Source organism: Sorex araneus, chromosome 2 (assembly GCF_027595985.1).
Source record: "Sorex araneus isolate mSorAra2 chromosome 2, mSorAra2.pri, whole genome shotgun sequence".
Lineage (NCBI taxonomy): Eukaryota > Metazoa > Chordata > Mammalia > Eulipotyphla > Soricidae > Sorex > Sorex araneus.
The window spans coordinates 294,665,584-294,681,835 of NC_073303.1; the positions used below are offsets into that span (position 1 = coordinate 294,665,584).

Here is a 16,252-nt window from a genome sequence, read left to right on the forward strand (position 1 = left end):
GAGGCGGACGGATCGAGGCAATTGTCAGCTGATTTCTTAGCGGTTTCATATCTCTACGGACCCCGTCCAAAGCCTTTGGGTGCCGATATACCACTTGGAGCCTCTTCCGTGGAGGCAAATCTGTTTGCATAGATCCAGGCTGGAAGTTTCCACGGTCTTCCTCTCCCACCCCTCCCTTTGGTCAGCCCTGCCTTGGTGATGCCTGTGGGTTAAACACACTTTTGTTAGGGGACCCTCTTCTGTCTGACTGCCCCAGTCCAGCGTGGCTCCTGCAGGGTTGGGTATACATCTGGGAGGACACATCTGAAATATGGGGGTACTAGGTACAGACAATGTCTATGGTTTTGATGATTCTGTTATTTTTTTTTTTTCTTCTTCCTTTAACACATAGGTCTGGGCCTGAGTGATAGTATAGCAGGTAGGGCACTTCTTTTGCATGGTGCCTGAAGAGTTCTATACCCAGCACCACTTATGTTCCCCTGAACCTGGCCAGGAGTGATCCCTGAGCACCCAGCCAGGAGTAAGCCCTCAGCACCATCGCGTGTGTCTCCCAAACCGAACAACAACAAAAACAAAACAAAATACAACAGCAACAACACAAGACATACGTCAGTAAACTGCTCAGGAAGGCAGGATGAAATAAGATGACTACAAATCGATGAATAATGAATGGGACGACAGTGCTACAGTGCTACCTTCTAATAAAAAAGATTTGTTTTTTGAGTAGGGGAGTGATTTAGGGGCACATTCATGGTGCTCAAGGTGCTCTTCCTGGCTCTGTGCTCAGGGGGACCCCCAGTGCTCAGAGACCATAGTGATGCTGGGAATTTAAACCAGGTCAGCTGCATGCAAGGCAAGCATCTTAATCATGTATTATCTCTCCTGCCTCAATAAGACAGAACTTGGAGTTGGAAATGTCTTGGACGCTGAAGTGATTTTTCTAAGTATGAGCTTGTGAGTGAAACTCTAGCAAGCTGTGTTTGGGGAAGGTGTCAAAAGTATCAGTCTGGACCTGAATTCTACCCGGAACAAGCCCTTTGGCTGAGGCTAAAAAGTTTTGTTTTTTTTTTTTTAGTAATGTAGTTGTAGCACTGTAGCACTGTCCTCTTGATGTTCATTGATTTGCTTGAGCAAGCACCAGTAACATCGCCATTGTGAGACTTGTTGTTACTGTTTTTGGCATATCGAATACGCCATGGTTAGCTTGCCAGGCTCTGCTGTGCAATAATGTAGGAGTACTGCTATTTATTCAGCCATTCATTAAGCTGATTGAATTGGGCATGAACTCCACATTACTTTTTTTATTCAGAATGTTAATTTTATTTATTATCTTATTATTATTCTTTTCCCTCCCTTTTTATTGATTCACCCTGAGATACAGTTACAAAGCTTTCATGTTTGAGCTTCGGTCATACAATCATCAAACACCCATCCCTTAACCAGTGCACACTTCCCACCACCAAAATCCCCAGTATTCTTCCCCCAACACCCCACCACACCCCATCTAACCCTTCCCCCGCCTATGTGACAGATGATTTCCCCCATACTCTCTCTCTACTTTGGTTATATTTGATATTTCGACATTTGATATTTCGACCAGTCCCACCACCACTCACACCTACTGAAAAGGTAATGCTAAACTATTTGTTTTATATTGCTTGTTATGGATAGAATATAATGCCTAGGAAATTCTGTGTCCTTCTCTTCTGGGAGCTTTAGTTTATAGTCTCTGGGTCTTGGCTGTTGATGAGATTACATGGTGCTGGGGGCACTTTGTGGGTGTGACTGCCAAGCTACTGGAAAACTGAGGACCTGGGGGGAGGAGGCCTAGTCCCAATCTAAGCTTGGAGATCTTAGTCACGGGTTCCCTCATACCTGGATTTTCCTGCCGGTCTGCTCTTGGTGAGGCTCGTTCCTCTTGTGTGAGTCTCTTCCAAGCGTGTGGAGAGTGGCCTTGAGCATGGCAGCAGTTGGGTACTGCAGGTTTTCGGCTGCCGGGGTTCTGCGTGGGGTGGGGAGGGAAACTCAATCTACCTCCCTCCGAGGTGCCCCAGTGAAGACAGCCTGGAGTGGGGTCAGGGCATTCTGCGGTGCTTTCTTCTGGAAACATTAGATTATAGTCTTTGGGTCTTGGCCACTGATGAGATTATATGGCACCGGGTACAGTTTGTGGGTGTGGCTGCCAAGCTACTGGAAAACTGGGGACCTTGGGGGAAGAGGCCCAGTCCTGATCCAAGCGGGCCTGGAGATCATAGTCATGGGTTCCCACCTAAACTCCGCGCCACCGGCCCTAATTGTGTCTTCTGATCTCTTTCGAGATTTATGGGTCTCTGAAATAAGGCCAATAAACGAGCTTACATAGCTGAGCCAGAGATGGTTTGTGGGTCTGCCTTCCACATACCTTTTGGCAGTTTAAATTCTTGGTAAACTTGGCCCCAAGTTGTTGGGGTCTGACCAAAGGCACAGCAGCAATTTTGGGGTATCTGGAAGTCTGAAGGCACCATCAGACTGCTGATGCACTTGCCCTGCAGGTACAGGTCGACCTGCTGGTGGCACCATACCCCACAAATCAAAGTGGGAAGGCTTTGATTCCTTTTTTTTAACCTCTATTTGAGGGGTGGGGGGGATGGTGGTGCCACACAAGGCAATACTCGGGGCTTATTCCTAGCTCTGCGCTCAGGGAGCACTCCTGGTGGAGTTGGGGGACCACATGGGATACCAGGGATTGAATCCCGGTCAGCTGTAGGCAAGGCAAGCACCCTGCACTGTACTGTTGCTCCGGCCCTATTTTATGGTCCTTTCCCATCCAGCTCAAAGGCTGCTTCTGGGAGAATGTGTGTCCAAACACAGCTGAAACTAGCAACCATTGTCCATCCCTTGCCCTGGAATGTTACAGGAAGAGAGAAACCTGCGGATGATTCAAGTTGCCCGTTTCTCTCTGGGGGGAGCAGGCAGTGTTCTCGGCTAGTTCCAGGCAGCTGCTGCGGTATCATCCTGACCCTCTGCCACCTCCCACACGGCTCCGAGTAGGAAACCAGAGGAATTAGCTGTCGTTTCTGCCCTCAAAGAACTTCTTACAGAGTCTTGGCTTTTGGGAGCTTTGCAGTTTTCTGTCTTCTCCCAGGTCGTCTCATCTTGACCTAGATGCCCCGTGCAGTGTTAGCCCCATCTCTAATCATGAAGAAATGGAGACTTAGGAGGTGGAGCCTTTTCAGTTGGTGTGTGTGTGTGTGTGTTGTGTAACAAAAGATGTGTTTACAAACAGCAAATCTGCAGGAACTTTTTAGGGAATCTCATGGGGAGGGGGGTGCCCTGCTGTCCCCTGCCATCGTCCCTACTGTCATAGGATTGGCATTAAGCAGAGTGGAACTTCTTGCCTTTGTCTGTCCCTTTTAGGCATTTCCTGGTGAGTTGCTTGTGAATTGGGGAAGGAGGGAGAAAGCTCAGAGCCAAAAACACGCTCCCAGCCCCCTCTTAGGCACACTGGCCTTCTGTACCCGAGGCCGCCTCTGTCCCACAGCCACTGTCTCTTCCAGCCGGGCTGTTGCTCTTCCCATACTCCCTTAGACCTGATTGTGCAGGGGATGATGTGAGTTCAGCTCCTGCAGTGTTCTGCCGGGCTCTCCTCTCCAGCCCGTGAAGAGCCAGCCCTCCCTGCCTCCTGCACTTGCCTGCCGCCGCCCCTACCCAAAGCGAACAGCAGTAGCACTCGTGTGTATGCCAGATCCTTGGCAACACCTCAACATCATGTCTGGAGCTGGGAATATAAGCTCTCCTCTCCTCTGTGCCCTTCCCGACTTTCTCCTGCAACTTGGCATGTCTGACCCCTGGGGGTTAACTTGGGCCCCTTGGTTCTTCAGTCCCACTCTGTTTTCCAACTCTCTCCCCACCAGCTTTTGCTCCACCTGGCATGCTCCCAGCACCTTCCCCTCACTGCCGCTCTCCCAATAGTGCCCACCCTTTCAATCCACTATAGTGCTTCCATCAGATGCTTTTTCTGGTCCTTTACTGCCAGAATATAGTGAGTCCTGTTTCTCAGTTCCAAAATAGGTTTTGCTCTAGACACGTGATGTCTTTCAAGTTGTATTATGGTTTGGTGATTATTTTTTGGGTCTGGGGTGGGGGGGTCGTCACACCCAGAAGTGCTCATGGGTTACTCCTGGCCCTGCACTCAGGAATTATTCCTGGTGGTGCTTGGGGGATGGTATGGGATGCTGGGAATTGAACCCGGGTCGGCTGCATGCAAGGCAAATGCCCTACCAGCTCTTGCAAATGTCCTACCTGCTGTCCTATTGCTCCAGCTTGCAGGCTGGTGATTCTTAAGCTTGGTTTATCTCTGTTCCCTTGCTCCTCTGCATTCTGGAAGGTTTTCCAACACAGGGCCTCCCTCCACGGAGACACAGAACAAATGTTTGCTGAATCAATAAGCGATGTGTTGGGATGAAACTTGAGCAGCAGATAACTCCTTTACCTCTTAAAGATATTTCCCCCCAACTAAACATGTTTTGGGGCTCATTGTATGTGTGTGTTTGGCGGGGGGGGAGGTGGCACAGAATCCTTCTTTGGATTTTGTTCATTTGTTAGGGACCCTATTAATATGCAACTCAATGCAAACAATATGTGAACAATGTCGACTTACTCACCCAAGATACAGGTAGGACCAGCCTCCCTCCTTTACTCTGGTTTCTGTTTTTATGTTTAGGCCATATCTAGTAGTGTCCAGGGGCTGCTCTAGGTCTGTTGCCCTTCGGTCATACCTGGTGGTACATGGGGGACCATCCAGTGCTGAGGAGAGAATCTGGGCCTCCTGCATGCAAAGCAGATGCTCCAACCCGCTGATGCATCTTTCCAGAACCCCCCCCCCCTTTTTTTCTGAACGATGGAGTCACATTGGCTCAGTTATGGAATACAGCATTGGACAAAGTTAGATATTTTACCCCTCCCTTTTCGTTTTAATCCTCACTGCAACTTTTCCTGTGCAGCTATTTATATGCCAAGGTGCTTCCTAAATAAACATGGTTTCTACTAACGCATCTCAGATTGCTCTAGGTTTTGATAGATGGGTCACAGAGGGCTGACAGTGAGCTCTCTGGGAGTCTCCATCAGTCATCAGTCACCCTTATGTTGGCTTCAAATTTCCACTTTGGATTGATAACTCAGGGCATAGAAGTAACGTTAGAAGTAATCCTTCTTAGCATGGTTCTGAAGTAGTTCCATATATTTGACTATGCACAATTAAACTGTCGTGCAGAAAGACATCTTCTTCGACAGTCCCCCTCATGGACTGGAGGCTATGTTTGGGACAAACACAGTAGGATTTTGACTTGTAACACTGGTCACCATTTTTTTTAAATGCCACTACCAGCATTGGTACTATGCAACCAAGAAGAACACAAAACTGATAGATTTAGCACAACTCCTGATTCCAGGATGGAATTAGTAGCTGAAATGCCTGGGATGCATGCCACAGAGGTAGGTAGAGAAGGGAAGCGCTAATTAGAATGTCTGCTGCTCAGATAGGAATGTGCCCACTGGGGGCAACTAGACATGCTGCGATAGAGACTTCACTTACCCTCAAAGTTAACTACTAATCTAAGTCATTTTGTATAAGGCTCCTTAGACCTGTGCTTGATGTTTACAGATACTTCCAGAACTGCTAAAAAACTTTTCACCCTAAAAAAATCTTAATATCTAGTTTCAAAAGTGTAAAATAAATGGTCCGAGAGATAATACAGGCATTAAGCTATTAGCTATGCACATAGCCAAACTCTGTTCATACCTCCTGCACCACATCTGGTCCCTTGAGCACTGTGCTGGAAACAGCCTCTGAGCACCACCAGGTGTGACCACCCCACCCCTACCCCCAAGGTGTAAAATAAAACTCAAGAAACATTTAAATATCTATAAAAGTTGACCATAATAAAATCATATCTACGTTCATTTAAAAAGCATGCGTAGTTGGCATTTTGCTTCAGGAAGGCTATGAGGAGTTTTAGAGATCTGTTGCTCAGTAAACACAACCATCATGGATGAACATTCTAAGAAAATAACCCGTTACATTCTCTGGAAGGTGTACTGCTGGCGTATAGCAGCAAGGGAGCAGCTATTCAAGAGATCAGTCACTGGGGCAAGAACAGTGAGTCTTCGGCATAACGTCTGCTCAGGGTGAAGAAGCAGCATTGGGCTGAATGTGGTCAAGAAAGGGGGTTGACTCGAAACTCAGCTCCTGCCTGAGGGACACAGCATCTCAGCGGAGGGGCAGGCTGCCAACATGCCTTCAATACCCCCGCTCCCACCTTGCTGAAGCTAAGTTCCTGTTGCGTATGGATGAGAGGCCACGGCCAACTTCCCGGCCCCGCCCCTCCCTCTTGTCCCTGTCCCACAGTCTGATGCCGCTCAGCCCCGGCCACCTTGGTCCAAGCTTTCTCCTAGGGCAGGATTCAGCAGGGGAGGGGCAAGCCAAAGAAAAGCCAGAGTGGGTCTGGCTTCGGAAGGAAGGCACATCCCTAAGAATGGAGAGGATGAAGTTCCCTACTCCCCGAAGGAAGTGACTCTATTTGAAACAGGTGTAAGAACAATGGGTATTTTTCACCATTGAAAACAATGAAGAATTTTGAGTCCTCACTTGGAGGGAGCTCAGAGCACAGGTTGTGGGTGAGAACAACACGGCGCTTTGGAAACTGCGCCTGCTGGAGTTTGAATGGGGTTGAACTATGGAGCAATTGGAATCCCAGAGCACTGTGGAAGACAGTGACAGCGGAAGGAGTCTTGGTCCATCATATCACAAAATACCACAGACCGGGTAGCTTATAAACAGCAGGAATTTCTTCCCCACAGCTCTGGAGGCTGCAAGCCTGAGGCCAGGAGGTCAGCATGGCTGACAAGGGTCCTCATCTGGGCCACGGACTCACATTGTTTCCTCACATGGCAGAAGACCTAGGAAGCTCTTAGAATCTCTTTATGGGACCCTGATTCCACCCATGAGAGCTCTACTCATTATTCCAGAACCCCCAAAGCACCTCATTATTCGAGCCATCTTCATTCTGCTGTAATCCAATTCATTCTCTCTTTTGTTTCCCTCTCCCACGTTGGAATTAATCACCATTAATTATATTAATAATAGTAATATAGAATGCATTACTATATTAATTATATATACTATATTATATGGGGCTGGAGTGATAGCACAGCGGTTGGGCATTCGCCTTTCACATGGCTGACCCGAGTTCAATTCCTCCGCCCCTCTCAGAGAGCCCGGCAAACTACCGAGTGTATCGCGCCCGCACGGCAGAGCCTGGCAAGCTACCCCTGGCATATTGGATATGCCAAAAACAGTAACAATAAGTCTCTCACAATAAGTCAATGAGAGATGTTATTGGTGCCCGTTTGAACAAATCGATGAGCAATGGGATGACAGTGACTATATTATATATTAATTGTAGCACTGTCATTCCATTGTTCATCGATTTGCTCGAGTGGGCACCAGTAATGTCTCCATTGTGAGACTTGTTGTTACTGTTTTTAGCATATCAAATACGCCATGGGTAGTTTGTCAGGCTCTGCCATGCGGGCGGGATACTCTCGGTAGCTTGCCGGGCTCTCTGAGAGGGATGGAGGAATCGAACCTGGGTCGGCCGTGTGCAAGGCAAACGCCCTAATTATATCAGGCTCTCCTTATTTTAAGGTCATCAGAAGCCTTCATCCTATTACAACCCAAATTCCCATGCCATGTGGCCTCACAGCTTCAGGGTACCAGGACATGGCTTTTCCGGGGGGGTTTGGGGGAGGCCTATTTCCCTTCTTCCTGCAGTTGGCCCTGGAAGTTGCTAGCTCTGTGCTACAGTGGGTGTGAGTCCTGTAGACTGACTTTGGCTATTGAACTGGATGACTGGCCTTCCCTTTCCCTGGACTCCTGAATCTGACCTTGGATTTATTCCTCTCTAATGTGGTGCAACAATGAACGGTGGGATGCCACTGTGTTTCTGATGTGAAATGCTGACTTTTGGTGAGGGAGACCAAGCAACCGCTAACTAGACAGACAGCAGTCAAGCATGTGCTAGAGAATGGTCATGCATTGAATCAGGGGTCCTTAGAACCAAGGTCAAAACAATGCTGACCGCAGAGGCTGTTGTTCTCCCTAGAATGAGGAGTCTCAGTGACAATTCCTGCGGTTCCAGATGTGAAGTCAGCCGGCACCCAGGCTTTGCCCGTGAAGAGCCGAGTTGTTATTTGGTCTTGAGTCTTGCTTCCCTCGTGTGTTGAATGAGGATAATGCAGCTTCATGCTAATGAAGCCCACCATTTCATTTCTCTCACTGCTGCCTGGGATTGTTTTTCTCATTCACCTTACAAGACAATGTAGAAACTGTTATTTGCACGCCTTTATGTGCTGTTTTTTTTTTTTTTTTGCTTTTTGGGTCACACCTAGCGATGCTTAGGGGTTACTCCTGGCTTTGCACTCAGGAATTATTCGTGGCAGTGCTTGGGGGACCATATGGGATGCCGGGGATCGAACCCGGGTCGGCCGCGTGCAAGGCAAACGCCCTAACCGCTGTGCTATCGCTCCGGCCCCTACGGGCTGTTTTACTTAGAGTCAGTTTCCACGAACCTGTCGTCAACTGTTGATGCATCACCTGCAGTGCAGGAGTGGTCGATCAACATCTCTGCTGCGTCCTGTGACTGCATTAGTCCCTGTTGGAGGGGAGAAACTTGAGAAGCCGGGATGGAGCCTTAGGTGCAAGGATGGCTTCAGCCCCGCGTGGACTTGCCCAGTGCTGCCTAGACCTCATTCTCCTCTCGCTCTCCTGCAGGAGCTCTGTTGATCAGGGTTATCCCACTGCTGGGGGCCATACCTCTGCCCCAAACTAAAAATTCAGGAGAACCCAACAGCCTGAGTGTGGATGACTCACAACAGGGCGACTTTCCTGCTATCGATGACAGGTTGAAAAGAGCACAGGAAGGGGCAGAGAGTACAGTGGTTAGTGCAGATGTCTAGCATGTGCCTGGCTGAGGTTCAGTTCCTGGCACCACAGGGTGGCCCCCAAACAAGACCAAAACCAAAAGAAGAAGGAGAAGGAGAAAGAAGGGAAGAAGGAAAAGAAGAAGGAAGCGGAGAAGAAGGAGGAGGAGGAGGGGAAGAGAAGGAGAAGAAGAAATGATAGAGTCAGGATTTGAACCTAGATTTTATTCAGTTTATACTCTGTGCTTTATCAAGGCAGAAATGATTTAATGCTACTTGATTGATTTTTGTTTGCGTTTGGCTTTGGACCAGACCCAGCTCAGGACTTAATTCTGGCTCTGTGCTCAGGAATCGCTATCAGGAGTGCTTTGGTGGGGTGGGGTGGGGGGGGGCACAGAACCATGTGTGGCACTGGGGACCGACCTGGGTCTGGTGTATGCAAGACAAGTGCCCCAACTCCTGTTCTATCTCTCTAAACCTGGCACACAGCATTTTGGATGGGCTGTTTATGTTAAATGGGCACTGGGAAAGATGTCTGACTTCCGGCCTTCTGTCTGCACCCTGAGCACAGGGTCGCATTCAATTTATCATTCCCTCCTTGGGTTGAGGCCTCCTTTCTGCTGCTCTATTTGAGCAACATGCAAAGGGCTCTGTCCCAGCCCCCCTAATTGCCTAGCCTCCCGGTCCCCTGTTCTTTGTTTGCTTTCTGTATATTGGGCCTCATCCGGCAGTGCTCAGCCCTATCCCTCACCCTGCTCAGGAGAGACACCAGGCCACGCTCAGGGGACCCATAGGTGATGCCGGATTTTTTTTTTCTGTTTGGGTTACACCCGGCGATGCACAGGGGTTACTCCTGGCTCTGCACTCAGGAATCACTCCTGGCGGTGCTCAGGGGACTATATGGGATGCTGGGAATTGAACCCGGGTCGGCCATGTGCAAGGAAAATGCCCTACCCGCTGTGCTATTGCTCCAGCCCCAATGCTGGATTTTCCTTTTTTTTTTTTTTTTAATTAGTGAATCACCATGAGTTACAGTTACAAACTTTTGAGCTTTCATGTTTGCATTTTGTTTACATCCCTCCACCAGTGCCCAGTCCCCTCCACCAGTGTTCCCAGTATCCCTCCCATCACCCCACCCCATCCCACCCACCCCACCCTGCCTCTGTGGCAGGGCATTCCCTTTTGTTCTCTCTCTCCTTTTGGGTGTTGTGGTTTGCCGATGCCAGGATATTTGAACTGGGATCAGCCGCATGCAAGGCAGGGAGCTTAAATCCGCACTATTTCTCTGACCCCGACTTTCTCCGGTGCCTGTCCCTTGTGTGGTTCCTCCGGCAGCCTCCCGGTGCCCTCCTGTCAGAATCACGCAGGGCTTGTCTCCAGCCATCACAGAATGAGTGGACCAGGCCCGGCCCAGCCTCCCTCTCTTGGCCGAGGTCTCTTTTAGATGATGTCCGTCTCTGGGTGTGTATTACTGGGTCTAGTCTTGCTATTTGGGGTCCCACTCTGGGCAGTGCTCTGAGACCGGGGATCACTCCTGGTGGAGCTGGAGGAGGAAGCTTGTAGTGCCGGGGATCGAACCCGAGGCCTAACTCACAAACTGTGTGCTCTACCATTTGAGCTGCCTCCCAGCCTGGCTTGTCGCTGCCCCTCCCCACCCATTTATTCTAAATATGGATATATAGGGGCTGGAGTGGAAGTGTAACAGGCAGTTCTTTTTTTTTTTTTCCTTTTTGCATCACATCCGGCGATGCACAGGGATTACTCCTGGCTCATGCACTCAGGAATTACTCCTGACGGTGCTCAGGGGACCATATGGGATGCTGGGAATCGAACTCGGTTGCTTGGGTTGGCCGCGTGCAAGGCAAATGCCCTACCCGCCTTGCTATGCTCCAGCCCCAATAGTCAGGTCTCTTGCCTTGCACATAACCAACCCAGGTTCGATCCCCAGAATCTCATATGGTCCCCCAAGCACACCCAGGAGTGATCTCTGAGTGCAGAGCCACAGAGCCAGGAGTAAGCCCTGAGCACAGTCAGGTGTACCTCCACCCCCCAACCCCCCAAATCCCACCCAAATATAGATGCATATTATTGTTGTTGGCAGAGAGTCTCTTGCCCAGAGAGTCTCTTGCCCGAACACCTAGCTGTCTTCCCCGGGGCCCCTCAGAGGGGATGGGCTCCAGCTTCCCTCCCCGCCCCGAGCAGAGTTCCCAGCGGCTGAAGACCACCTAAACCTAGCCACAGCCATGCTGGAGGCCCCTCTCCACACATTCGGACAGGCCTCATGCATGAAGGTACCGACAGAGGAACCCAGGTGTGTGTAATCCCATCAACGGCCAACATCCAGAGCAAGCTCCCAGAAGATATCTTAGAACCTACTTCTCCCTCTGGGAGAGACTGGCAAGCTACTGAGAGTTTCCTGCCCACATAGGACAGCCTAGCAAGCTTCCCATGGTGTATTCATATGCTAAAGCCAGTAACAAGCTGGATCTCTTACCCCTGACCCGGAAAGAGCCTCCAATGGGGCACCATTAGGAAGGCCCAGTGGAGAGAGGCTTCTAAAATCTCAGGGATAGGACAAATGAGCCTGCTCGAGAGAAATCGACGAACAATGGGATTTCGTGATCGTGATTATTGTTGTTGGTCAAGCCTGAACAAGTCTTTTCTGACAACAGACTTTGTCTTCCTTACAGGTAGAAATTCCAACTTGTCTTATTTTGGGGCCTTGTGGGCTGGATTAGCCTCAGGGTAGGAGAGCAAGGCTCATCTCTGTAATTGAATGGGAGCAATTTTGTTATTCACCCGAATTTTCTTTTCTCTCACCGAAGAGAGGGTGATAACGATGCAGGAGCCTGGCTTCATTCACAAGTTGGAAGGAGACCACACGGTTGCAAGTGGAAGAGAAATCCTTCGAGAGCTATAGCGAAAGGAACTCCAGGAACATGAAGCGCCTTTATGAGCCAGCAGGAGGAGCGTAAAAGGGAGCGTTTCATTATCCCTCCAGCTTGGGAGGAAAGTGCCCCCTCAGCTACCCCCCTTGTGTGTGTTAGAAGCCCAGGTGGGAGTGTGAGTTAGCCTGTGGGCATGGTGGATGTGCTGATAACGGGTGGGCGAGTTTGTCATCCATGCTTGGCCACGGTGCTCACTGGGGCCGTCATGCTCCTTTTCAGTTGGGGGCTTGCACACATTGTGGTAGCGCTGGCTGTGGTGAGGAAAAGAGACCCCTAGCCACCTCTCAGGCAGGTGAACTTCAAGCAGACTATATCGGCAGAGAGAAGGAGCGGCCAAGGGGCCCTGAGTCTGGGCGGCATACCGTGGGGTGCCTCTGGGATGCTGTTGAGAGGCTCCTAGTCTTGCTTTGCAATCTTGGTACCCTGGGAATGTACTTCAAATGTGTTCGCATCCTTGAGGTGGTCCAGACCTTGCCTTGCCAAATCACACGCTTGGGAGTTTCTGCTTCTGGTCTCTCTTGCCAGCTGCCTGCCCCTGCCCCGTCCCCCACGAGATACTGTATAAAATGGAGCTCTTGACTTGGTTCCGGGTCCAGCTTTGGGTCACGGGCTCAGCTCCGTCTGCCGTGATGACGACAGTGCTTTTCCCATGACTGACGGTGTCTGCTGCCATGTGTCGGCAGATCTTTCTCAGTTGCATTGCTCACCAGGGGTCACAGCCTTTAGTTGTGGCATTTGCACACCCCCGGCTAGTGTGTGGCTAGAAATCATTTCCAGCCCTGGGGATCACAGGTAGCAGAGCTGCCAGGCTTGTGCTGGTGCCTGTGCTGGCATCAGGGATGGAACTCTCGACCTCTTGCAGTGTGGGTGCTCCACGCTGCTGAGCTCTCTCTGTGGCCCTGGAGATGGGGCTGCAAGGGCAGAGGCAGTGAGGCAGGGTGACAGGCATGGGTGTGTGGGGGGACTTCATCTGTGAATTGCTGGGTAAGGGGGCACGGAATCATTTGCCCTCTTACGGTGTCTTCCTTTGGAATGAGCTGGAGATGTTGTGGGTGTTGGAGAGAGCAGCTCAGAGCCCCCCTGAAAACAAGCCTTGCACACAATGTGTGCTGGGAGGTGATGGAGCCCTCGGGTCTTAGGGGGTGAGGGGGTGTGCAGGCTACAGTTTCATACACCATTACTGCAGACAAAGGGTCAGTCCCCAAGAAGCACGGGCTGGAGGACAGCTGGCATGGGATGTCTGGGCTCTTTGCCCCCAGGAGGGGGCATTCCTGTGTGATTGGTCTCTCCTCCACTTGCGGTGGGGCTTTGCCCATGCACTGGTGGCCAGGAAAGGGTTTCTGCTCTCTCTGTCAGCTGGTGCTGTTTGTTCCGAGGCACCCACCCTCTCCTCACCAATAGAGCTTCTCTCCACTCCCAGCTTCTTCCCAATCTGGGGAGAGAAGCTTAGGGTGACCCTAAATATCCCTTCACCCTGCCCCCATAATTCAGACTCAGACTGCCACAGTTAATGAAAACTCAGTGATTCCTCCCTCCCTCCCTCCCTCCCTTCCTCCTTCCCTCCTTCCCTCCCTCCCTCCCTTCCTTCCTTCCTTCCTTCCTTCCTTCCTTCCCTCCTTCCCTCCTTCCCTCCTTCCCTCCCTCCCTCCCTTCCCTCCTTCCCTCCTTCCCTCCTTCCCTCCTTCCCTCCTTCCCTCCTTCCCTCCCTCCCTCCCTCCCTCCCTCCCTCCCTCCCTCCCTCCCTCCCTCCCTCCCTCCCTCCCTCCCTCCTTCCCTCCTTCCCTCCTTCCCTCCTTCCCTCCTTCCCTCCTTCCTTCCTTCCTTCCTTCCTTCCTTCCTTCCTTCCTTCCTTCCTTCCTTCCTTCCTTCCTTCCTTCCTTCCTTCCTTCTTTCCTTCCTTCCTTCTCTCCCTCCCTCCCTCCCTCCTTCCCTCCCTCCCTCCCTCCCTCTCTCCTTCCCTTCCTCCCCTTGTTTTGAGTCACACCTGACTATTCTGGGCTTACTCCTGGCTCTATGCTTAGGGCTCACTCCTGGCAGTACTCAGGAACTATACGGGTTACTGACGATTAAACTGGGATCTGCCGTGGGCAGGGCCAGTTCCTTGCTCCTGTGCTGTCTCTCTGGCCTCTTGGTGGTTTCTTATTCGTCTGTGGATTCAGCAAAGCCTCTAGTATTCTAGCCTCTCTGAGTTCAGCATTCTGGGTTCTAGGGGATAAGCAGAACTTCTCCTTGGCTTCTCACCTAGTATAATGTTTCTCCTTTTGGGAAGGCGGGGCTCAGGATGCAGCGCAGGGCCTTCCATATGCAAGGTAATTGGCTCTAATCGTCAGCCCCATCCCTGGCTACTTGTAATATCATTGCACCAAGAAAATAGGCTTCTCCACACAGTCTCCTGCCATCCCAACTTAGTTCAGGTGAGCTCTGAGTACCTACAGTACTTGGACCTTGGGGGTGGGGTGGGATGGGGGTTCTCAGACCATTTCGTGTGTTTGGCCAGATATTGGAATATTGAGTGTGAGACACTGTGGTCCATTTTTTGGGAGCTGAGTTCTATGAGAAAGCTTCCTCCCGTTATCTGCGAGCTGCCTAGACTTAGGGGTCTCTTACGTGAAGCACAGACAGGACTGCCCGCCCCCTCCCAAGGCCCCCCGGGCCTGTGATGGCCAACGGCCTGTGTCTGGCTCCAAAAGCTCATCTTGTCTGTTCATTTAGTTTGGTTTCGGGGACACACCCAGTTGTGCTCAGGAGATAGTTCTGATTCTGTGCTCAGGGATCACTTCTGGTGGTGCTGGGAGAACCATAGGTAGTGCTGGATATCAACCCTGGGTTGGCTTTATGCAAGGCAAGTGTCTTAACCCCTATACTATTTCTCCAACCCTGTGTTGTGAAGTTAAAAAAAATCTTTAGGTAGCCTTACGTTTCTACCGAATCCTACTTCATATAACAGCTTTAAAAGAAAGATAAAACCGTCAGGAGCTAGAGAGAGAGAGAGTACAGAGGGCAGGGTGCTTGCCTTGTATGTAACCGACCTGGATTCGATCCCTAGCACCCCACATGGTCCTCCTGAGCCCACCAAGAGTGATCCTTGAGCACAGAGTCAGAAGTCAGCTCTGAGCACATTCAGGCGTGGCCCCCCAAAACTCTCTTGAACAATTCATTCATGCCATCATGGAAACGGTTCTGCTCATCCTGGACTCTGTCTAGAGACCAGGCTGCAGTCCAGTCAGCTGCTTTCCCATGGGCTTTAAGGCCATGATCCTGCCCGGTGATCCCGGCGCTGGAGCCTGGTGGTAGGGACTAATCTCTGCCCAAGTGAGTGCAGGTCCCCTTGCAGCTCTACCGTGAGAGCCGGGTTGGTTGTTTCGGTGACTCTGAATGGGAGACTGTCTCAGCGGCACGGGTCTGTTCAGCTCAACCACTGATGTCTTCCTTGCAGGCATAATCAGCATCATGCACGTGGTAGACTTTAGAATTCACACACTGGTGCAGTTCAGGCTGTGTAAGTCACCCGGCTATGGACAGGGGAGTGGCCTGTGGTCTACAGCAGGGCCAGGGTTTGAGCCTGGGTTGTCTTGGCACCAGAGCCAGAGTTCCTGTCCACCGGAACATCCTGCAATACTCGGGGGACCATGTGGGGTGCCAGGGGTCAACCCAGGTCAGCCTTGTGCCAGGCCCGCCAGTCTCCAAAGCACTGAGTGTCCCCCAGGACCGGTGACCGGGACGCAACCCTAGGCCTGGCCTGAGAGTAGCACCTGGACTCTGGCCTGGCCGCCCTCCGGGGAGCGTCTTGTTACCCGCACGGAACTGTGGGTCAGCTCCTCATCACTCACCAGCTGATGCAGACCTCAGGCAACCATCACAGCCCCCACCCCCTCACAGCCAGGGTGTATCGCCAGCTGTCTCACACTGCCTGTCCATAATCGGTTCGAAGGAATCGCTGCACTTCCTGACTGCACGAGCACAGAAACCAACTCACTGATGAGGTCTTGAGACCTCAGAAAACGTGAAATACTCGACAATGTCTGATTTCACCCTTCCAAGCTTTATGATTACAGTTCTGTTTCATTGTGGGAGGACTGGAGCTATAGCACAGCGGGTAGGGCATTTGCCTTGCATGTGGCCGGCCAGAGTTTGATTCCCCTGTCCCTCTTGGAGAGCCCGGCAAGCTACCGAGAATATTCCACCCGCATGGCAGAGCCTGACAAGCTCCCTGTGGCGTATTCAATATGCAGAAAACAGTAACAAGTCTCACAATGGAGACGTTACTGGTGCCTGCTCGAGCAAATGGATGAACAACGGGATGGGACGACAGTGCTATAGTGCTTTATTGTGGGGGGGTGCGGTTG

General features: G+C 51.0%; 1 protein-coding gene across 1 annotated transcript in view; it reads left to right on the forward strand.

Annotated features, from left to right (window-relative positions):
* Positions 1-16,252, forward strand: part of MCF2L2 (MCF.2 cell line derived transforming sequence-like 2) — a 263,863-nt gene that overhangs the window by 1,158 nt on the left and 246,453 nt on the right. The gene's annotated exons all lie outside the window — the stretch shown is intronic.